Here is a 23,746-nt window from a genome sequence, read left to right as displayed (position 1 = left end):
TTCGGACTCAGAACCAATTCAGAGGCCCTAGGCTAAATAAAGCAGAATCCCTGTGCTGATGGGAAACAAAGATTGTGTTATTAATCATTTGGAGTTAGGAGTTAGGAATCAGAAATTATCCCAAGATCCCCCAGCTGGTGCGAGACAACAGTGGGATAGGAATCTGTGTTCCCCCCACTTCCAAATCAGAGCCTTCCCCCAATTGTGCATACCCAGAGGAGGAGAAGAGAGCAGGTCTGCTGCCCAGGGCCCTGAGAACAGAGAGAGGTACCCACTGCTTTTGGAAAATCAGGGGCCTGGGGACAGGGTCTCCTAGCAGCAGATGCCGCCTAATCACCTACTCTAAACTCATTTGTGCCACCAGTCTGGATGCTGGAGTCAAAAGGAGACCCTAGAATTATAGAATCTTTGGGACCACTCAACCACCAACAAAAAGGGGGTCAACCTCAGGGCAGCCTAGGCCTGGTCAGAAGAGCAGGGCAGTGTAGGGGGTCTGGGGGGATGCTGTGTGGTGCGCTGCGGAAGTTGCCTGCTCCCTCCTTTAAGCACTCCTTTAAGCCCATCTCTGACCCCTCCGTGGCCTCCTTACTTCCTTTCTCCAGCTCCCCATCTACTCGGGGTCCCCCTCAGTAGAGCTCTGGTGCCCTTGATCCCCTCATGAGCTTTCCCCCAGGGAGGGGACGCAGTCAAAACAACCTGTTCACTGTGGGTGAGCTGTGTTTCTCCAAATCTGGTGGAAGAGATCCTCCTTCCCACGGACCCCTTCCCTCACTTCCTGGCAGGGCGCCTCTTTCCCCTGGGGCCTCAGGAACGAGGCAAGGGGAAGAAGGTGGGGTGGACATGGGGTCCGAGAGATAACATTGGGATGAATAGTGAGTGCTTCTCCGCACCAGTCCAGATGTGTCGGCATAATCAGGGAATGCAGGAGGCTCAGGATGTGAGTGACCATAGGAAGTGGTGAGATCTCAGGACAGGACAATTTCACATGGATTTTTGTTTGTTGGGGGTGGGAGCAGGGCACACAAACGATGCTCAGGGCTTACTCCTGGCTCTGTGACCTAGGATCCCTCTTGGTGGACTCAGGGGACCATATGGTGAACCCAAGTTAGCTGCATATGCAAGGCAAGTGCCCTCCTGCTTGAGTGGGGTCCTCTCTTTGCAGGAATCAATTCCCAAGTCTTCGCTGGACCCTGCTCCTTTTATTCAGGCATTCTGATCAGTGTGGCCTCTGTGTGTCCAGCACCCCAGGACAGAGGGAGGTCAGGGCCGGCACTGCCACCACCAAGCCCAGGCCCTGCTTGTCCTGTTCACCTCACACGGGCCCACTCTTGACTGCTGACCCGAGAACTTCCTCTGTTCCTGCCTGCCAGACTCCAATTGCACCTAGACACCAATCTGACCTGTCTACCTCCTCACTACTGTCCTATTATTTATTTTTATTTCTTGGTTTTGGAGTCAGATCTGTAGTACTCAGGCCTGAGAGATACACTCCAGTTTCTATGCTGAGAGATCACTCCTTACTCTGTGCTCAGTTCAAAGTACCTTATGTGGTGCCAGGGATCAAGGCCAGTGCCCCATCTACTGTACGATCATCTCTCTGGCCCTGTTCTTCCATTCTATACCTGGGTCCCTTGAGGTCAATGGTCTTGCTATCCCACGTTCCCAAGGGTCAGTGAGAGACAACACTCCCCAGGGTCTCAGACACATGGTGTCTAGAGCAGTGAAATCAAAGCCTCCCCCAATTTCCCCTTTATACAACCTTTTTTCTCTTAAATTCCAAACTCCTGTTTAACTACCTTCTCAGTTCTATAGAAAAATCTAAAGGATCAGAGTCAGAGGAAAAACATCTGGAAAGCTTATTATTTCCCAGAGAAGGGTCGTTTTTCTCATTTTTTTGGGGGGGGGGGGCGCACACCAGCAATGCTTCAGCAGTGAGCAAGGAGAATGCCCTACCCACTGTACTATATTGCTCCAATCCCCAGAAAGGTTAATTTTTTTTTCCCATTTAAGAACGTTAAGAGCTGGTTCCGGTGAGGAGAGCTCAAGGGGTTGAGTGCAGGCTTTGCATGCAGGAGGCTGGGTTCTATCCCAGGGTTCTATCACATGGCCCCTCAAACTCCATCAGGAGTGAATCCTGAGCTCACAGCCTGTGGAGCCCTTCAACACCACTGGGTGTATCCCCCAAAGCAAATAAGAAGGATTCCATGGCCATCTGGTCAACCTCTTTGGTTTTTACAAATGAGAAAACCAGGCTGCAAGAGAGAAGGTGACTTGCCTCAGATCTTGAAGAGCCAGCCCACACACTATCCATGGAGTCCCAGGACCCTGGTGTACATAGGGATCTGCAGTGCTCAACTCAAAAGCTCACTCTGTATTCGGTGGCTCTGACCTCATTTCCCTGTTGCCTGAAATCTTGCCATCATGTCACTTCCTATTGTTTTTTCATGATAAAGTCTAAACTCCTTTTTTTTTTTTTTTTTTTGCTTTTTGTGTCACACCCGACATTGCACAGGAATTATTCCTGGCTCTGCACTCAGTAATTATTCCTGGCGGTGCTTGAGGGACCATATGGGTTGCTGGGAATCAAACCTAGGTCAGCCGCGTGCAAGGCAAATGCCCTAACAGCTGTGCTATCACTCCAGTCCCTCTAAATTCCTTAAACCCCTGCTGCCTTCACCAGCCACTTTATTTACTATGATCAGAGATCCACCTATCCCACATCCACTAGCCTTCCCTGAATAGGCCCTGGACTTCGTAACCTGCTGACCCCTGAGAGTGTCTTCATTCTACTTTATACATACTTTATAACAAAATAGAGCTGAGGCTAAGTGACTCACTTGTTCTGCTTATCATAAGATAAAATAATGGAGCCTCCTTTGCAAGAGAGTTGTGAGAATTCAGTGAGCAAACACTTGTCAAGCACTTAAAAGGGAGTTGGACATCCTGAAAAACTCCCAATCAAGGAAATCACTTGTATCGATGCTTTTTCCTACATGGGGTCTAAGACAAATTTAGCTTGAAGTTGTCTTATGTGAAGTGCTCTGAGCAACATCAGGGTCAGGATTCTTAATAAAAATGTGACACAGGCCATGTGGTGGAAAGAAGCCAAGGGCAGACAGAGGGCATGGAGACAGCCAGCTCCCTTATCCAGCCCCTGATCTTTCTGAGTGCCGGGCATGTGGCAGGAGGGTGTTTGGAAAATGCCGAAAAGGAAGAATTTCATTCCTTTCCCGCTTGCCCTCGCTCTAATCAGGTTATCTGCTCCGCCCTGGCCTTCTGCCCAAATCATTTCCTGTTTCCTGAACATTTATCTCTTGAATATTTATGTTACCCCCCCCCCCATCCTTCCCCGACCCCTATACCATCCCTGCCTGGATTACTACTTCCTTACGGAATTCTCTTGGCAGACTCCGACATTTCCTTTCAAGCCCACTTTGAGAACAACCATTCCTGGGACTGGTGAGACAGTGTAGTAGGTAGGGTGCTTGCCTTCCAGGCGGCTGACCCCAGTTTGATCCCCGACAATTTATATAGTCCCCTGAGCCCTGCCAAGAGTGATTCTGAACCCAGAGCACAGCTGAGTGTGGCCCCCAAACAAAACAAAGTAAGTCCTGGGCCGGAGTGGTAATATAGTGGGCAGGGCATTTGCTTTGGATGCGGTCAACCCAGAGTCAATCCCTGGCATCCCATGTGGTCCCCCGAGCTTGCCAGGAGTGATTGCTCCTGAGCATAGAGCCCGGAGTATCCCCTCCCCTGAGCATTACATGGTGTGACACTAAACTGCACCCAACCTCCCTTACACACACACACACACACACAAACACACACCCCAAAAAAAGAATAGTCCATCCTTCCCCTGTCTTGAGTTCTTCGCTGCTCCTGGAGTGCCCTGTGTCTGGTGGACTGGGCCTGACAGCTTCCATGGTGAGGGCAATAAAGAGAGGGAATGATGAAGGACATGATGGTGGTGGTGAGGATAAGAAGACAGTAGAAGCTCATTTTTATTGAGGTCTCATTTTTATTGACCCTTTTTTGTTTGTTTGTTTGTTTGTTTAGTTTGATTTGGGGACCACACCCAGCGGTGCTCAGGGATTACTTCTGGCTCTGCACTCAGGGACCATTAATGGTGATCCTATGTGTTGTCAGGGATCAAACCCAGATCAGCTGCATGCCAGGCAAGCGTCCTGCCTGCTGTGCTCTCTCTCCAACCCAACAGACCTCATCTAAGGTACTAGACTCTGTGCTAAGTGCTTTGCAAGTCTTTCATTACTTTTTTCTGCAATCCTATCAAGTAATTGCTTTGCAGAAAAGGAAATGAGAATGGGTCCCCAAACCTGTTCATGCCACACAGCAGGGAGCAAGGGAATTGAGACTTAGATCTGGGCACTCTGTCTTCGGATCCAGCGACCCCCACTGCTTTGCCAGCCTGCTTTCCTGGGTAGTGGCGAAATCAGACAGACAACCCTGTATTGTTATGATGGTCACTGATGCATGGGGGCTGCTTTTCTTGTCCTTGCCCCATCCAGGCCCAGCAACTAGCCAGACACCAACGGTCAGTGAAGAAGTAGCTGAGACTTTGTAGAGTTTGGCGGAAATGGTTGAAGCTGATTTCAGGGGCCCCTTCCTCCCTTCCTGACCTTTCAGCCCCATCCTCCTAAACCATGCCCAGCATTGCCTCATGGACATGCCCAGCATTACCTCATGGAGCCCTGAGTCTCCATGGCTACCTTCAATGTGAGTGTGCCGTGCTCACATGCCGACAGGAATACTTTAGGCTTCACTGCAAGCTGGGAAACCCCATTGTGTGCCATTTAGCTTGCTGGGACTCACTCCTCCACTTGAATGCAAGGGCTTTGATATCCTCATTTCACAGACCAAGGAACTAAGATTCAATGCAGGCTGGGGGGTGGAGAGCTAGTAAAGGGTTAGGAACTTGCCTTGCACAAGGCTGACCCTTGTTCAATTCCCAGCACCCCACATGATCATCTGAGCCCCGTCAGAAGTGAGCCCGGAGCACAGAGTGAGCCCTGATCACAACTGGGTGGGGTCCCACAAATAAAACAACAAACTGAGTGGATAAGGGATCTCTTTCAGGTTGGACTCCATGACTCTGACTACCAAATCTGTTTTTTTTTCTTCTTTCTTTTTGGGTCACACCCAGCAATGCTCAGGGGTTACTCCTGGTTCATGCACTCAGGAATTACCCCTGGCGGCGCTCAGGAGACCATATGGGATGCTGGGAATCGAACCCAGGTCAACCACATGCAAGGCAAACGCCCTATCCACTGTGCTATCGCTCCAGCCCCTGACTACCAAATCTGACTGCCTTCTTCGTGCCCTATTTCCCTCCGGTGACCCACAGCTCGGTCCTGCACATGCTCCAGCACAGAGTTGGGCACACGAGAGCAACCAGAAGGGCTGCCGGGAGTCTCTGCTGAGTGACCATAAATGAACTGGGATGTGGGTGGCCAAGAAAAATGTGGCCTGCCTCCAGCCTTCCAGGGGAAAAAGGTGCAGTGTGCAAAGGCGAGCCGGAGGGGCCCCTATTTTGGGGTGGCCTTGCACAAATGTTGTGTGGGCTTCCTGCTTGCTACTAAATGTCACTGTGCTCGCTTCCCAGCTCCGTTCTCTTGCGGGGCTGGGGAGGATTATGCAACCGGAGCCTCCTGGTGAGTCATCGCGGCCGCTGCCAAGCTGTCCACAGTTGCCATGATATGGTATGCTCGTGGTTTTTTTTTCTTTCCCCTTTTCTTTTTTTTTTTTCCAGGCTATTTGTGGGTGGTTTTGTTTAACTTTTACAGTCTCTTTCCTTCTAATTTTGCTTCTCATCTTGCTTTCTCTTTGAGAAGTTGGGCTACGGGCTTCGGAAGGTCTTTCTTCCACAACCGCCATCTCTGTCTGCAAATGTTACCTGCCCTTCGGGGAGGATGAGCTGAAGGTGCTCGTCCCGGTCAGGGGCATTATGTCTTCAGGCCAGCTTCAGTTTCCATTCTTGAGATCAGCTGTGGTCAGCCCAGCCTGCAGCCTGCCTGGACCCTACATTCGGACCGTGTCCTTCACACTCAGGACACAGGTGTGGCTCAGGGGGTTGTTGAGGTGACTGTTTGCATCCACAGCGACCCAGTGGCCTTGAGTCTGGGCAACTCTGGGGCCAGCCGAGAGTCTTCCCAGGATGAGTGAGCTGACTGGCCACAAGGGCCAGCTGCTGTGTGCCACACAGCCAGTCCCAAGGCCAAAAGAAGGTGTGCCCAGATGGAAACTAACCCAGCGCCCTGCTCTGAGGGCCTCCTCCTTCAGACTGGTGGTGGAAGCTCCCTCTGTGAGTGACACAGGTCCCAGCTCTGCTCACTGCAGCGCCTGGGGGGGCTTCCTGCCCTGCGGGAGGGGGGGAATGAGTTGAGGGTGCTGGCCCTGGGCTAAACAAAAGTTAAACAAAGCCACCCACACATGGAACAGTTTCAGCATTTCCACCCTGTTCTCCAGGCCCCGGGAAAACAGTGCCCAGTGATGTGCATTCCAGAAGATTCTCCCCACTACAGCAGGAGGGAACAGGAGAATGGGAGAGCCCAGGGTCAAAGAAAGGGAGACACCGTGACAGCTCTTGCCTTGAACATGAGGGCAGCAATATGTCTGAACCTCTCCTTTTTTATTTTATTTTGCCTTGGTTTGGGGACCACATCTGGTGGTGCTCAGGACCTACTCCTCGTTCTGAGCTTAGGAATCACTCATGGTGGGTTTGGGGGACCATATGGGATGCCAGGGATCGAACCTGGGTCTGCCATATGCAAGACAAGCACCCTACTGGCTATACTATGCCTCTGGTCCCTAGTTCTCTCACCTTTAAGGTGAAATAATAATAATTGAGTAGTGAGCAGGAGGTTATTACATTTTTGCTACCCTCCCTTGGCCTTATACTCTGGAAGTGGCTTCCAAAAGGCTCCAATGACCCTGATACTGCATGATCTGCCCAGTCCCTTGTACCCTCTACACTACCGGCTCTCCCACCCCTTACCTGTCCCTTTTCCACCCCTGGTTTTCCCAATTCCTAGGGCACCCCCACCTCATGCCTTTGCTCTGGAGGTGTGCCTGACCTAGAGCTTGCTTTCTCCCTCCCTCCCTCCCATCCTCCCTCCTTCCTTTCTCCCCTCCCTCCTTCCTTCCTTCTTCCCTCCTTCTCTCCTTCCCACCCTCATGAAAATATTGACTCCATATGGCAGGACTTTGTTCTGTTGAACTCTCTGCGGGACCAGGAACGCAGAGCCCAGAATCATACTTGACCTCACAGCGCAGATGCTCCAAGAACATTCCCTTCCTGTTGCAATAAATGAAGCATGAATGTGCCAAGATGCATAGTGCTCGGTTTCTCCAGTCACAAGAACCCATTTTACCATCCTGACCTCATGAAGACTGAGGCCTTCCAAAGACTTCTGCCTCCCTCCTCAGTCCCCCTGAAATCCTCATTGGATTAGAGTGAGCATCCATTTAAAGAAGAGGAGACAAGGCATCCTGTATGCACATTGGGCTGAAGGCTCGCTGGGAAGAAAACAGGCTCTAAGCCCATTCTCAGACCAAGGAGGGGGGGTGTGGTAGAAGGGACTTCAAATGTCCAATGTCTGAAATAGGGCATCAGTTGGTTAGCAAGAAACATGTCTGTCTTTTATGATCAGCAGGGAGACAGATCCAGGCATCCTCGTGACTGCCGTCTGTCTATATGAAGAGGACTAGGATGGAGCACTGCCTCTGTAGCCTGGTGGCTCACTTCTCTGACCACAGGGTACTAGGAGGGGCTTCCCCATGGAGCTTCAAAAATATTCAGCATCCCCTGCACTCAGGGAAATGAAAATGCACTTAGGCATTTTCATTTCTCACTTTTGAACAAAGAACTTCTTTCCCCAAAGGGAAGTTAGAATATGGAGATCTCTTCAAAAACAGGAATAGAATGACCATAAAACCCAGCAATACTATTTCTTGGCATCTATCTAAAAAAAGTTAATTCAAAAGGACATATGCACACCTATGTTCACCACCACACTAAGTACAATAGCCAAGATATGGAGCAACCCAAATGCCCAAATAAGGATGAATACATCAAGAAGTTGTAGTCTATATACACAGTGTAATACTCTAATATATAATCAGGCAATTTGCCACTACGTGGACTAGAGGATATTATGGTGAACTAGAGGATATTATGGTGAATGAACTGTTAGAAGTAAAGGGATGGATACAGAATGCTCTCTCATAATGGGTCTTAAAGATACATAATAAAGGAGCAACAAAGGGCCAAAGGCAACACAATGGGAGAACTTATTCATACAACTGAGTTGGTGGGGGCAGGGGGCATTGAGTGGGAGGGGTGTGGGTACATTGGTGATAGAGTTGGAATTATGTGTGTGAGGAACCATTATTAATAGTATTATAAAGTACAGAATCTCCTTCAATTTGAAAGAAGAGAGAAAGAGAGTGAAGGAAAAAGAGAAAGAAAAAAGAAAGAAAGAAAGAAAGAAAGAAGGAAGGAAGGAAGGAAGGAAGGAAGAAAGGAAGGAAGGAAGGAAGGAAAAGGAAGGTAGGAAGAGAAAGAAACAGAAAAACAGAGAAAAGAGAGAAGGAAGGAAGGAAGGAGGGAGGGAGGGAGGGAGGGAGGGAGGGAGGGAGGGAGGGAGGGAAAGAGACAGACAGACAGACAGAGAAACAGACAGACCTACCAAGGGGCCCTGAGAGTATAATCAATAAATAAATAGAAAGGGAAGCTAGATAATTCTCTCAGGAAAATGCTAGTGTTTCTTGTGTGCAAATCCAAGATTTGTAAATATTTCCTTTCACCCGCCTCCTGACACCTAAGTGATCCTGGCATGCTCAGAGAGGGTGCGTGCACTTTGGCAGCCACACGCCAGGACACGGTGCCTCACAGCAGTGCTCAGGAAACTTCTGCTCATGACGACTCTTTAGAACCAGAGAAAGGCAAACCTGGCAAACATTGCCAGAAGCACCCTGATTCATTGCATGCTTGGTTCAGAATTCACTTTGGTTGTTGCATGTTCTCAAATCTTTCACTCTTGGCAAATTTTCCGTGCCCCTTTTTCTGTGACCAGCATGACCCACTTTCTGAAGCCAGGCCTTATCTAGACACATACAGACGCACACACATGCACATGGATTTATTTATCTGTGAAGTAAGCTGTGCAGACGAACTTCTATACCTACAACGCTGCCTTCCGCTCCCTTTTTATCCTCCAGACCTCCACTATTGCTTCATGTTTTGAAGATTCCATAGAGGGCTCAGACATATCTGAAAAATCAGGAAAATCAAAGGACTGTTCCCCGATGTTTGCTCCTGCCCTTGCTGGACAGACGGCCCGTGGAGGCCCCTGAGGGGTGAGCTGAGGCCGGAGCGGCAGCCAGAGGGTGGGCAGGGAGCCCAGACTCCGACTCCAGCACAAACGGAAACGGAGCAGCCCAGGCTGTGGCCAAGAAGGTGGGGAGCCTGGCAGGTCCAGGATCGGAACCCACAGAGACTGGCAGGGAGGCAGTGTGGGAAGATGAGTTGGGAGACCCATCCAGGTGGGAGACCGCAGGACCTTTTCCCCAAGGGTCTTAGAGGCTGAGCTCAGGGACCCCAGATCCTGTAGGCAAGTTACAGAGTGTTTCCTGCAGGCCCAAGCATCAGCCTCATGGCCACCGAAGCCTTCCCCAGTGAACAAACAACACATAAAGCTCCCAGATTGAGCTGCTTTGAAAAGCAGAGGCAAGGAGGTAATTGAGAAGGCTCAGGCATGCAAGACCCCTGGGTTTGATCCCTGGGAACCCGTGGTTCTTCAGCTAGAGTAATACACCAGTAGGTGTGACTTCTCATTACCCAAAAACACAAAGAAAAAGGGACAAAGAGGCAGTCCTCACAGGTCCGGCCATCCCGCAAACAGCTGTCCTTTCTGAGTGTCTGCTGTGTAACAGACAAGCAGGTTTCAGGGGGCTTCACATAACTCAGATCATTTATTCCCGCCTTTTCTCTACCCTATTGGTAGACACATATATGGTATCGATTTAAAGAGGAAATCAAGGGAGATGGTAGACAAGTGAGCTGCTCAGTGGGGGCTGGAGCTAAGCCAAGAAGTCCCCTATTGTGTTGTATGGACTTGGGTATGGTGCATGGGTATTGGATCATTCTAGATTGGGGGGCTGGTAGCACTGTCCTGAACATTATAGGATATCTACAGGATCTCGCACCTCTCTCCCCACCCAAGACATGCTCAGGTGCCTGCAGACACAGCTGATTGGCTCTTCCAGGGCCCCTGTCCCACCACTTAACAGAGCTGAGAAGGCAGAGTCATATGGAGAAAGTGACAAAAAGGTTCCGGGCTCAATGTCAGCTCTCCCAAGAGGCCCTCAGAAGGCTTCCCGCCTTTAAAATCCTATGCATTTGGGGCTAGAGAGATAAGGAAGCAGGGAAGGTGCTGGTCTTTCATGCAGACAACCCAGGTTCCATCCCCAGCACCCCATAGGTTCCCCCAAGCCTGCCAGTTACCCCTGAGTGCAGAGCCAGGAGTAAGCACCAAGAACAGCTGGGTGTGACCCAAACACCAAAAACCAAATATTTAATCCTATTTATGGGTTGGGTAATTATGGATCCTTTGGACCTAGGAAAGAAACTCCTTCCAGGACAGCTCACAGACCACTCTGCAAAGCCAGTTCTCAGATAATACGGGGGGAGGGAGTGTCAGGCCCTTGCCTCCCAGTGATGGACCCCTGTTGAATCCCTGGCACCACCAGGAGTGATCCTGAACAGAGAACCAGGAGTAAGCCCTGAGCACCCTCCGGTGTGCCCCCCAAACAAAAACAAACCAAGCAAACAAAATAGCTAGAACCAATTCTTGCTGGTATAGACAGTGCAGGACAGTTACCTGTGCAGGAAGCCAGGCTGAGAGAGGGGATGCGGCTGACAGAGGTTCTAAGCTGGGTCATGGCCCCGAGTCTGGTCTGGGCCATAGTCCCGCTCCCTTCTGGAAATGTATCCAGTAGGATATCGGGAGCTTGGAGTGGCATGGGAGTGGGGGTGGAGTGGGAAGTGGAATATAGATGGGGTGGAAGCGGGGGTGGGGTGGGGAGTGAGGTAGGGGTGGGGTGGGGTGGAAGTGGGTTTGGGAGCAGGGTGTTGTCTTCTGCTAGTGAGGCAGGAGGGTGTGGGGGACTGTTTGTCCCTCTTCTGGAATGTCCCTTCCACCACATGCCACCTTCTCTCCACCTCATCACCTGCTCTCAGAGGAGGGACCCACTCTCTAGTTGTCATTTTACTGTTAAGAAATTGAGGCTGAGTAGTGATTCAGAGTAATATGGAGAAAGTGACAATGACAAAATTCCCTCTCACCTCTTTTGCAGCTTCTTCTCAGGGTTGAGGAAAGGGACCTACAACTGCAATCTCCCTTAGGGGTCCTGCCACACATACTTAAGGCTGACCTTGTACCCCGCAGCACCTTGCCACAGTGAGGGGTGCCTTGGGGATAGTGTGGAAACCCTGACCTCAGGAACCGTGGTCTGGTTAGGGAGGGCGAAGGGCATCGGCTCGTCTACAGGGAAGACGGGAAATTGCCGCCCCCCCTCCCACTCCCATCCTGCCAGCTCAGCTTTTTGGAACCCAGGTACAAGGACAGGCCCAAGAGAAAAAGCCAAGCTCAACTGAACCCGAACACTAAGAACATTGCTGCATTGTCATCATTGTCATAGGTAGGTGATTGGTTGAGGAGAGGACACGTGGCTCAAGCAGGGCCAATCAGATTCTTTCTGAAAAAATTGGCATTGGGATGTGAAATCATCTGAGTTTCCTTAGAATAAGATCCGGATGGGTGGCGGCAGTGGAACGGGTCATGGAGTCCTGATGGCGTGGGATGTTAAGGGCAGCTAGTGGCCACACCCGGAGCTCCAGCAGAGCTGGGGGCCTGAGCTGGAGAGTGGAGACCAGCCCGGAAGGAGATGGACAGGTAGGGAGATACAGGGGAGTGGGATGCGTAAGGGCAGGCTGCCAGAGAAAGGTGAAGATGCCGGGATGCTGAGAGGCACAGGATTGGCGGGTGATTGGGTGCTAGAGTGATGCTACAGTGGGTGGGGCGCTTGCCTTGCATGGGCCGACCCTGGTTCAATCCCTGGCATTCCATATGGTGCCCCCAGCACTGCCAAGGGTAATTCCTGAGTGCAGAGTCAGGAGTAACTCCTGAGCACTGCTGGGTGTGACACACCCGCCTCAAACAAAAAAAAAAACAAAACAAGAAGGCGAAGAAGAAGAAGAAGAAGAAGAAGAAGAAGAAGAAGAAGAAGAAGAAGAAGAAGAAGAAGAAGAAGAAGAAGATGATGATGACTGCTGGGTGTGACACACCCGCCTCAAACAAAAAAAAAACAAAACAAGAAGGCGAAGAAGAAGAAGAAGAAGAAGAAGAAGAAGAAGAAGAAGAAGAAGAAGAAGAAGAAGAAGAAGAAGAAGAAGAAGAAGAAGAAGATGATGATGACTGCTGGGTGTGACACACCCGCCTCAAACAAAAAAAAACAAAACAAGAAGGCGAAGAAGAAGAAGAAGAAGAAGAAGAAGAAGAAGAAGAAGAAGAAGAAGAAGAAGAAGAAGAAGAAGAAGAAGAAGAAGATGATGATATGGGAGGAGGTGGAAGAGGAAGTGCAGGAGGAGTAGGAGAAGGAGGAGGAAGCAGCAGCCATGGTGGGTGGGCAGTGACCCCAGAGCCTCTTTCCAGGAGGGAATGGGGTGGGGACAGAAGCAATTAACTGATATTCACAGCAAGAGGGCGCTCAGGGCCTGCTGGAGAACAAGTTGAGATGGTGGAATACAGAGGTGGGGTTGCTGGGGAGGCAGTAGATACTCCTCACCCCAACACACACACACACACACACACACACACACACACACACACATACACACACACACACACTCACACACACACACACACCAAGAAAGTTCGAGAAGGAAGGAAAGAGGGGCTGGGCTGAACCCTCAGGGGAAAGAAGACAGATTCTCACTTTTCAGTTCCTACCACTTTGACCAGTAAAGGAAGTAGCCTTGGGGGAACCCCCCCCACACACACACACACATACACAGCCCCCCCCCCCAGTGGCCAGAGACGCTCAGCATCTCCTTCCGGTGTCTCTCTACAGGCTGTGGGTGTGCTCTGCTCAAGCAGAACGCTTGTCCCTGCCTGGCCATTGTGTGCACAGTGAAGGGTTTCCCCTGGCGAGGGGGATGAAAGCTCCTCCAAAGTGCCTTCAAAGGCGTTTGGATCCACAGCCAGTAGAGACTAAACTGTCCAACTTTGCTAACCCCTCGCCCAAAGCATCTTGAAGTTTTGCAGTGAAGAATGCCTACTGGTAGTGGGAGAGACTCTTACCCCAACTTCTGACAGGTCCAGGGTCCATTTGTTTCTATTGAGTCTTCCAACTTAGCTTTAAAAAAAATCCCTGCTATTTTGCCTGCTTCTCTAAGGCATTTGGGAATTGTGCAGATTCTAAGCTGCTTGCCTTCATGTAACACTGACTTGGAAGAAAGATGACAGGCTTCACCCCAGGGTGTGCCCCCTGCCACTGATATCTGTTCTCTCTCTCTCTCTTTTTCTCTCTCTCTCTCTCTCTTTCTCTCTCTCACACATACACACAGAGAATGGAGGACAGACACTTGAGGCACTCAGTGATTATCATAAACTAGATCTAGCTGCACCAGATCCTGGCAGAACTCTTTCTACTCACCCTCACTGCCAACAGAATTGAGGAATGTATGCATAGCTTTACCTTCAGATTTCACCTTTATTCACCATTTATTATTATCATTTTGTTTATTTGGGACGTACCTGGAGCTGTCAGGGCTTACTCCTGGCTCTGTGCTCAGGAGAACCTAGGTGGATCTGCTTCACCCTTGATTAGAAGATTAAATTATGGAGGGGAAGGAGGCTTAAGTGAAAAAATAAGTAATTTAATGATTTGAGTTCCTCAGTAGAATCTGATGCTTTTAAGATTTGACACTCTTAAAATTAACAGCCACATTTGGGGGAGGACCTGACAGGCTTCTAGACGCTGTTCTGCTCCAAATTATCAACTCTATTATGCTGTTTAAAGCTTTGAAATATACCTTATTTCTTTCTCCCTTCCTTTTTGTACTCCCAAGTGGAGTGCTCAGGAGACCTTTGTTTGTGGGGGGTGGAGGGGTTCTGATGGTTCAATGTGAGGACCTAAGGACCTCCAGGGCCATGCCTAGCAGGGCTCTGCAGGGATGGGGAACCTCGCCCTAAACTGGGAAATAGGTGCCAGAGGTTGAACAAGAGTCAGCGGCTTGCAAGGGACATGCCTTATCCCCTCTACTCTCTCTCTCTGGCCCTGGAATCTGCCTTTCCCAAAAATAAATAAAATGATAATAATAAAAGGTGAAATCTGAATTACTCCTAGTTCTAAGTTCAAGGGTCACTCCTGGTGGAGTCAGGGGACCATATGGGATGCTGAAGATCAAACACGGGTGGGCCGCATGTAACGTGCCCTCCCTGCTGCACTATCGCTCCGGCCCCTGCATCCACAGAAGCTCTACGCCCACCCCCTTCCCTCCACCTCACCCCCACTACCATATGGGAATGTGACCTTATTTGGAGGCTGGGACTTTGTAGAGGTGAGTAAGTCCCAATGCGGGGACTCTCATCCATGTCAGGCTGATGTAATGCTAGGGGAGATTCTGGCCCAGACCTACTCAAGGAGGGAAACTGATGTGAAAAGGCTTGGGGGTGGGAAGGGGGAGTGTTAGGGAGGCTGGAGCATCCTTACGGGATATGGTGGGAGCCAAGCATGTCCAAATCCCGATTTTGGACACCCAGTCCCCAGCCTGTGAGACGATGCACTTCTAGTACTGAACTCACTCAGAAACTCACTAGTTTCCTAGCACAGTCATCTTTGTGGAGGTTGTGGTCCTGAAAAGAAAGGGTCGCCACATTTCTGCAGTGTGTGCCGCCCCCAACAAGGCTCTGAGCTGGGCGACGCCCCCATGGTATCCAGTTCATCATCACTTGATCACTTGACTTCCTGTTAATCGTCAATTTGCTCGAGCGGGCACCTGCAACGTCTTCATTTGTCCCTGTCGCGTGCTAGTGTAGCCCAATGGCGTCTATTCGCTCTAGGAACACAAAGAGCCTCAAACTGATCGTTCATGCTCTTGATGAAAAAGTTTGACCATCTGGTAGGTGGGCGGCCACGCGGTCTTTTGACATCCCGTGGAATCCAGTCGGTAACAGCTCTAGTCCAGGGGTCGTCTTTAAATCTCATTACGTGACCAGCCCATCTGATTTTTGACACCTTGGCAAATGACAGTGTCCCTGATTCTTGATCGTTGATGGAGGTCAAAACTCTGGATTCTTTCTCTTGTTTGAGTGAAACGTGATATTCCAAGTGTAGCTCTTTCAATTCCTCTTTGGGAGACCCGAATAGCTTTCTCATTCTATTTGTGTAAGGCCCAGGTCTCTGAGGCATACGTTAATGCAGGAAGAACAGTGGAATCAAAGAGATGTGCCCGGAGCCAGAGGTTTTATGCTCTTAGCTGTTTCTTCTATGTTCTTGAAGGCGTTCCAAGCCGCTCTCTTCCTCCTGCGCAGCTCGGGTGCCAGGTCATTTGTCATGTTGATTTCTCGACCTAGGTACATATAACTGTTGCATTCGGAGATGGTTGTTCCGTTGAGAGAGAATGGGGCATCAGGAACGAGGCTGTTTCTCATAAACATTGTCTTAGTAAGATTCAGCTGTAGTCCGACCTTTCCACACTCACAGTCAAAGTCGGCCAGCGTTTGTGCCGCTTGGCTAATGTTTGGTGTTATTAAAACAATGTCATCAGCAAAGCGGAGGTGGTGTAGTTGCCGACCATCTGTCTTCACTCCCATTCCTTCCCATTCCAGTCGTCTCATGATGTTCTCGAGGGTGGCACTGAAGAGTTTCAGTGAAATGGTATCACCCTGCCGAACCCCTCTCTTGACATCAATGATTACTTCTTTGTAGAATGGTGAGATCCTGGTAGTGAATCCGCAATACAGCTCACGGAGGATCTTGATGTATTGAGTTTGAATGCCCTGATTGGCTAGGGCTTCAATGACTGCTTCTGTCTCAACAGAATCAAAGGCCTTCTTTAAATCAATGAACATTAGACAGAGCGGCATCTTGAACTCCCGAGAGACCTCAATGAGCTTGGTTATCATGTGGATATGGTTGATAGTGCTGAATCCTTTGCAGAACCCAGCTTGCTCGCATGGTTGTCCTTTATCTAGTGTTCTGCCAATCCTATTTAGGATGATTCGAGTGAACAACTTGTAGATGACAAACAATAGGCAGATCGGGCGATAGTTGCCAATGTCATGGATGTCTCCCTTCTTGTACAGTAGTACAGTCCTGCTGGTTTTCCATTGGGACGGAACCTTGCATTCAGACAGGTAGCGTATGAAGAGCCAAGCCAGTGTATTGATGAGTACTGATGGCAGGTTCTTCAGGTGTTCAGGTCTGACCTTGTCTGGGCCGGGTGCTGTTCATTTCTTTACTGACGAAATGGCGTGTCGGATTTCGGAAGGGAGAACGTTGGGAACGACATATCCATCCTGTGGAATTTGGTATGTCGGCAAATGGACATGGCTATCAAAGAGATTTGAGTAGAAGTCACGGATAATCTTCTCCATTGCCATTCTGGAAGATGTGATAGATCCATCAGGACGTCGGAGGGCAGTTATCTTGGTCTTGTAGTTGGCGAAGGACAGGCGGGCGTTACGAATACTTTTCCCGACTTCTGCAGCATCTACCAGCACTTCTGCTCTTCTCTCTTTGAGGTCTTCCTTGATCGCATCTCTGCACTCCTTTGCGAGCTCGGACGTTCACTTGCGGTTGATTGCCCGAGGCATGCGCCAAACCACGTTGGCAAATAAGCTCAAGAGTTTTAGAAGACAGGCGTTTTTTGTGGCTATCTCTCTCTTGGCGTTCCTCGCACAATCATGGAGGTGCTGAACCAGTCGATCGTATTCCTTGTCAATGTTGTCAACAATGGCATCCTTCCAATGTTTCCGCAATAGTGCCAAAGAGCTCCCAGTTGGTGGTAGTTCTGGGAGTTCTCTTCTTAAATTTTGCAGCCCTTTCTCCCCGCTCTGTGAAGTAGAATTTTGCATGAAGGAGATGGTGGCCCTATCCCGTTTGGAATTTTGGGACAACAGCGACATCGGTCAGGCAAAACTGTCGATTGAATATGATGTGGTCTATTTCGTTGTGGAATCGTCCACCGGGAGACTCCCATGTCCAACGTTTAGATTCGGCCTTCTGGAACTGTGAGTTACCATGGATGGTCTTGGTCGACATGATGAACTCAGACAGTCTCTCACCCTGTTCATTCCATTCTAGGCCATGGGTCCTGATGTGAAGTTCTTCAGCTGATCTTCTCGGTCCTATCTTGGCATTAAAATCACCCACAGTGATCTTGTAGAAGGTGTGATCTTCTTTATAGAACTTCTCAAAGCTCCATGTAGAATTTCTCAATTTCTCCTTCATCATAATTAGATGTTGGTGCATAGACAACGAAGATAGAAACTGCAGGCAGTGAGCCACATCTATTCAAATGTAAATGTCCGATTTGGGTTGTTAGGCATTCGAATGAATCAATGCTCATGGCCAAGTTTGTGTTGACAAGGACACCAACGCCTCCGACACCTCTTTTATCACATGTTCTGAGGAAAAATTCTTCTCCAGTGTCGAAAACGGCATGATGAGATTGGTGCCTTCTTGTCTCGGTCAGATCAATGATGTTGTACTTGATCTTTCGCACTTGTACCATCAGGTCCTCGATGGATGCATCTGATGCTAGTGTACGTGCATTGAAAGTATAGACGATCATTTTTGTATTCCTTCGTTGTGGCAACCTAGTTTGGCCTTGAGATTTTATCGACCTCTCCTTTCTCATCCTTCTCAATGCTGCCATATTGGTGAAGCCTTCAGGGTCAGGGGAATGAGACCCATTGTCACAGTCACGGTCCTCCCGTTGTTCATGGATTTGCTCGAGCGGGCCCAGTAACATCTTCATCATGAGACTCGTTGTTACTGTGTTTGGCATATCGAATACGTCACGGGTAGCTTGCCAGGCTCTGCTGTGCGGGCGAGATACTCTCGGTAGCTTGTCAGGCTCTCTGAGAGGGGCAGAGGAATCAAACTTGGGTCGGCCATGTCGGCCACTTGTAAGGCAAATGCCCTACAGCTGTGCTATCGCTCCAGCCTGAGACCCATTGTAATTACTGGTTTTGGCATATCGAATACACAACGGTAACACCTACAAGGGCGATTAGAGGTCACCCCAAAAGCGAACTCTCGGAAAGCCTGGCAAGGTACCGAGAGTATTCCACCGCGCGGCAGAGCCTCACAAGCTATCCGTTGTGTATTCACTATGCCAGTTCATCATGGGAAAAATAATTGCAAACACCATGCTTCTTGTCTTCCCCCAATATCTTCTGGGTGCAGAAAAAGCCTGTTGGCAGGACTTGCTGTTTCATACCCATTTTGTAGAGGAAGTAATTGAGTTCCAATGATACCAAGTGCCTGTCCCAAGGTTGTAAAGGGATCAGCTAAGGGGGCAGGGAGACACTGGAGAGAGTACAGCTGATAGGGCATTTACCTTGCATGCGGCCAACCTGGGTTTGATCCCTGGCACCTCATTACACCACCAGGAGTAATTCCTAAGTGCAAAGCCAGGAGTGACCCCTGAGCACTACCAGATGTGGCCCAAAAAACAAAACAAACAAACAAATGTATCAGCTAAGGAAATCAGAGTTTGAGTCCACTTTCAACCCACCTTTGAGGGTAAATGGTACCCTTTCAGGGCCTTCTTCCCATGGAAAGATGGGCGCTGATCTCTGGGCCGTGCTTGGGGGAGGGGGAGGGTTGGCTAATGTGAGAAGAAGGGGAAGGCAGGGATCACCACTTGGGGCCTGGAATCTTCCACCTTTTGACCTGCAGGCAGGCCAGTTCAGCACCCCTGGAGGTCCAATGGGCTGGACAGAGCAGGGCTGACGTCAGTGTCAGCGGGCTGGAAATTCCTCTGCATTTTGATCAAGGCTTGCAGAACAAAAGCTCCCACCACAGGAAAAAAACTTCCTGCTCAGTCTGTAGTCAGCCAGCTCCAGTTTCAACCACACGGGCCCGGGGAAGCAGTGAAGTCATGGGTCATGCTTGGGTTCTGGGGGCCCCACGGAGCCAGCTGGGAGGAAGGCCTGGGGCTCCTTCCCTGCAGCACCAGGGCCTGCGAGCAGGATGCGATTCCCCTGCAGAAGGCGGGGAACTTGTCAGAATCTTTCCCGTCCAGGACCTCAGCCAGACGCTCAGGGTGGCCAATCCATGCCCATCTGTCAGGGCGAAACTAACCCAGAGAGGTGAAGTCTGGGGTTCCAGGATATTTAGCCAAGTACAGTGGGAGGACTTAGTCCCTTATCGAAATTCTTAACAAGGGCTGAGCTCCTGGACTTTTAGACACTAAACAAAGGAGAGGAAGAAGATGGAGCACTGAGGGCAGGATGGAAGAACATTCACTCTTTCATTAACTCACTCATTTGGCACCTTCTACTCCTACCCTATGTCAGCTGAGTATTGAGTGACTGGGTGGGGGGGCGCAGCTAAGTACTTGAGTCAACTCAGCATGGTGGGGCCAATGACCAAGGCAAAGAGAGGAAGCAGCTGAGAAAGTGAACACGAAGATGGAAATGTAGGGACAATGTCATCAACATCAGCAGTTGCTCATAGTCCAAGACTGGCCCCAGGTTCCAGCCACGTCTCTGCTATGCAAGTTATCAGCTACTTTCCATGGAATTTAATTTATCTTCCCAATCACTTAAGGGGGTCATTGAAAGAACACTACCATTAACAAACCTCCTCTTTCTGTGGAACCTAAACATCTTCCCCCATGCCCAAGCATGAATTCCTGAGGCCAAGCTGAACCCGAACTTCAGTGATGTTTCCCCATGACCAGGAGAGGACATGTGATCCAAGGTGAACCAATCAGGCACTCTTCCTTGAGAATTTGAAATTGGGGTATCAAATCAACGGAGGTTCATAGGAATAAGGTCATGAGGGGGGAGGAAAGGAGGGAGGGAAAGAAGAAAGGAGGGAGGGAGATGAACAGAGGGAGGGAGGGGGGGAGGGAGGGAGGGAGGGAGAGAAGGAGGGAGGGAGGATGAAGAGAGGGAGGGAGGGAGGGAGGGAGGGAGGGAGGGAGGGAGAGAAGGAGGGAGGTAGGATGAAGAGAGGGAGGGAGGGAGAGGAGGGAGGGAGGATGAAGAGAGGGAGGGAGAGAGGGAGGATGAAGGAGAGGGAGGAAGGCTAAGAAACAGAGTAGGCCCGCAGTAGTGCAGTTGGTGGTGGTTTCAGTCTGGTTACTCTCCACCCTAGCTTCCTCAGATTTGCCTCCATCCCTACAATTCATAGGATTTATGCCTTAGCTAACTTGAGTCCATTTCTGGGACTGTATCCAGAGTCCTAAGTAGATAACAGATTCCATGATAATAATAACCAACTTTTATTCAACAGTTTGTCATTGGGGCTGACAAAAAGGGCTCAGAAGTCCTGGTTAAATTGATGGCAAGTGGAATTTCAGGAAAGTTCACGATTTGGGTCTAAGTCACACATAGTGAGGTCAGAGGGCACTGAATGGCATCTCCCAGTTAGTGGGCACAGTGCCTCTGAGAACGAAGCACTTTCAGATGCAGAGCAGCTGCGCGGAGCCCCAGGCCCCTCTCCTGCCCAGACCAGGCTTCGGAAAACTCAGCTCTCCCCTTAGTCACCAGCTAAGACTTGTCAGCCCAGGGCCAGTCCTGAGATGCTCAGCAGTCAAATCATTCAGGCATCCCAAGGAATTCCGGTCACTTGGCCCATGGGAGTGAGCAGCCCCCACCCCCTCCTTCCACCCCAGTTCAAGGTGGTCTTCATATCTGCCCCTTCTTTCCTTATTTGCTGAGCATCCTTCTGTGCAGGCCTGCAGGCCCCCATTACTTAGACAGCAGATACACCTTTGGAAGGAGGGACCTGAAGTTCATCTGGTTCAATCATGGAATAATTTGGCAGCAGGTTGAGAATCCCTACTGGGTGGGCTGAGGCTCCCCATAAGACAAAGTAGCACAGAGGGGCGTCAACGAAAGGAAGCGAGTGTGGGAGAGAACAGTTAAATGACTGTGATGGAAACATACATGTAAGTTTTGTGACTTATCCAAAGACCAGCTTTGGTTTTGGGTTTTATTGGGGGCGGCGGATACATTTGATGGGATTTACTCCTAATTCTGCTCAGGGTTTGCTCCTGGCAAGGCTTGGCAATCCGTATGCAGTGCCAGGGCTTAAATTGGGGTTGGCTGTGAACAGGGCAAGCTCTCTAACTATCTCTCTGACCCCCGACTTTAGGTGTATAGTTTGGGATATTGTCATTTTGATTTGCATCTTTGGGAAGGAGTTCTGAGCAACAAGGCTTGGAGTCCTTAAAGATCTGAATTTCGCTGAGCTGGCAGGCAGCTGAGAGCCCCTTCCAGGAGCAGAGATACCTGCAGGATCACAGGTGGAGAGGAGAAGCAAGGCATTGAGTGAGCACTATGGACTTGCCACACCCCTCGGCCCCTATTTGTGTGGGATCTCATTGTCCCCTAAACCTCACTAACCAGTGGAGTGTTGTTCCATTTCACAGATGAAGGAAACTGGCTGAGGTTAAGCCAGGCTAAGCAACGTTCATAAACAGTGTAAGGGGGGTTGCTGCTGGACCTGGCATTTTGTAAAGAGCTGCTGAATGATCTTTTGGGCTGCATGCCCCTTCTACCATATTACAATTGAGAGAAAACAATGGGTGAGGCCTTCTTCCCTGGAGTGAGCAAGCGGGTAGGGCACGTGCCTTGCATGTAGCTAACCTGGTTTCCATTCCTGGCACCCTATATGGTCCCCTGTGCCCTCCAGGGGTGATTCCTGAGCACAGAGCCAGGAGGAAGTCCTGAACACTGCAGGGTGTGGTTCCCTTCCCACCCCCACCCACACACCACCAAATAACAATAGTAGCTCACACAACACTTACAGTGTCTCAGATGCTGTCTGATCAACTCACTGAATCCATATTGGACGTCAGTCACTTGTTGAAGATCTCAGCAGCAGGCCAGCGTTGAATCCAGCTGTTCTGAACTTCTAGGCACCGTCAGATTCATTCCCACACTTTGAATACTTTGGCCTTTTTTAATTTTAAAAAGTTTTGACGGGTTTGACAAGCACGTGCTACCTCAGAACTGGCTTGTTTGGGTTCCTCTCACTGCTGGTAGAGTTATGTACTTTCTCATGTTTTGATTTACCATCTGTACTTTCTGTGTAAACTGTCTGCTCGTCTCCTTTGCTGCTTACTGAGTGGAATCTGGGCACTGATTTTAGCTTGAGGTTAAAAAAAAAGCAAGAAAAAGAGAATATGTTCTAGATGTATTGGGTGCTGGTTTTCTTTCCCTGCTGTTTGTCTTCTTGTGATTATCTTCTATTTTTATTCATCAGAAGGTGGTTCCTATTATTTATCTGAATCTTGCTTGACCTTTGGTAATGGACACTCTTCCGATATGGTCAATTTGGATATTACCCCTTCTTGTCTTTTTTTTTTATGGTTTGCTTTTCAGATAGGCACAAAATTGCATCTATACTGTATTGCAGACCAAACTGCAAAAGCGTAAGTCTTCTCTGTATTCATTATAGTTCCCTCCAAAACACTGTGTGTTCCTTATTTTCCTCATTGCTGGTTTGTTCCTAGTTTCATTATCTATTGAAGTGATTTTGGACCCTTCTGTATTCTCTGCCAGGGATCACTTTACCCTGCTACCTACCATGTAGCTTGGATAACTGATGCTGTGATGCGCCATGGAATCTGGTTGTCTGTAAGACTCTGAAAAGAGACCTGAGCCGCTTTAGCCATTTAATTTGGCATCTGAACACAGTGCTATTTATCAAGCTCTTATAATGTGTCTCTTGGGAACCTTAATAGCTAGTCTATTAAATCTATATAGAAACGCAAGGGAACCGGCAGCTTGGCTATTTCTAATTTAATCTAATCTAATCCACAGTCTGAAGCCACCTTGGCTTCACCAGTTAGTTTTGTCTGCCTCTTCTTCTCCACCAGGGTTCTGTGACCCTCTATCACAGTGTCATTGGGAGAGGAGGAAGCTAAGACTCTAATGGAAAGATGACCACTGTGCATGCCCGAGGCCCTGTGTTCCCCATGGCACTGTCCAGCACCATCCCCTCCCCAGCTTCCCCCAGCACCACTGGGGCCACGCTACATGTCAGGCCCACAGTGCCGTTATCTCCCCTCATGTGGCTCTGGCCCACGATTAGCACCTGCTCCAAGTGTGGCTGTGTAGGGGTCATTCACAGCTGGCTAACCAGCTGGGCAGAGACCCCCGAAGAGTCTGGTGTGAAAAGTATTTTAGGGCCCTCAGTGTCCATGGGAAAACTATGAGTCAAGAAATAATGAATTGGGGCAGAGCGCATGCTTCCTATATAAAGAGGACCAGTCTCAATCCCTGGCACCCTGTGCTCCCCTGAGCCCCACCAAGAGTGACTGCCCAAGTACCGAGCAGGAGTAGCTCCTGAGCACTGCTCAGTGTAGCCCCCAAACCCATACCAGGGGCCAGAGAGATAGTACAGTGGTCAGGGCATTTGCCTTGCACATGGCTGACCCAGGTACACTCTCTGGCAACCCATATTGTTCCCTGAGCAC

Source organism: Sorex fumeus, unplaced genomic scaffold (assembly GCF_029834395.1).
Source record: "Sorex fumeus unplaced genomic scaffold, SorFum_2.1 ptg000063l, whole genome shotgun sequence".
Lineage (NCBI taxonomy): Eukaryota > Metazoa > Chordata > Mammalia > Eulipotyphla > Soricidae > Sorex > Sorex fumeus.
The sequence above is the reverse complement of the archived record's forward strand: the minus strand, read 5'-3'. Positions refer to the sequence as shown.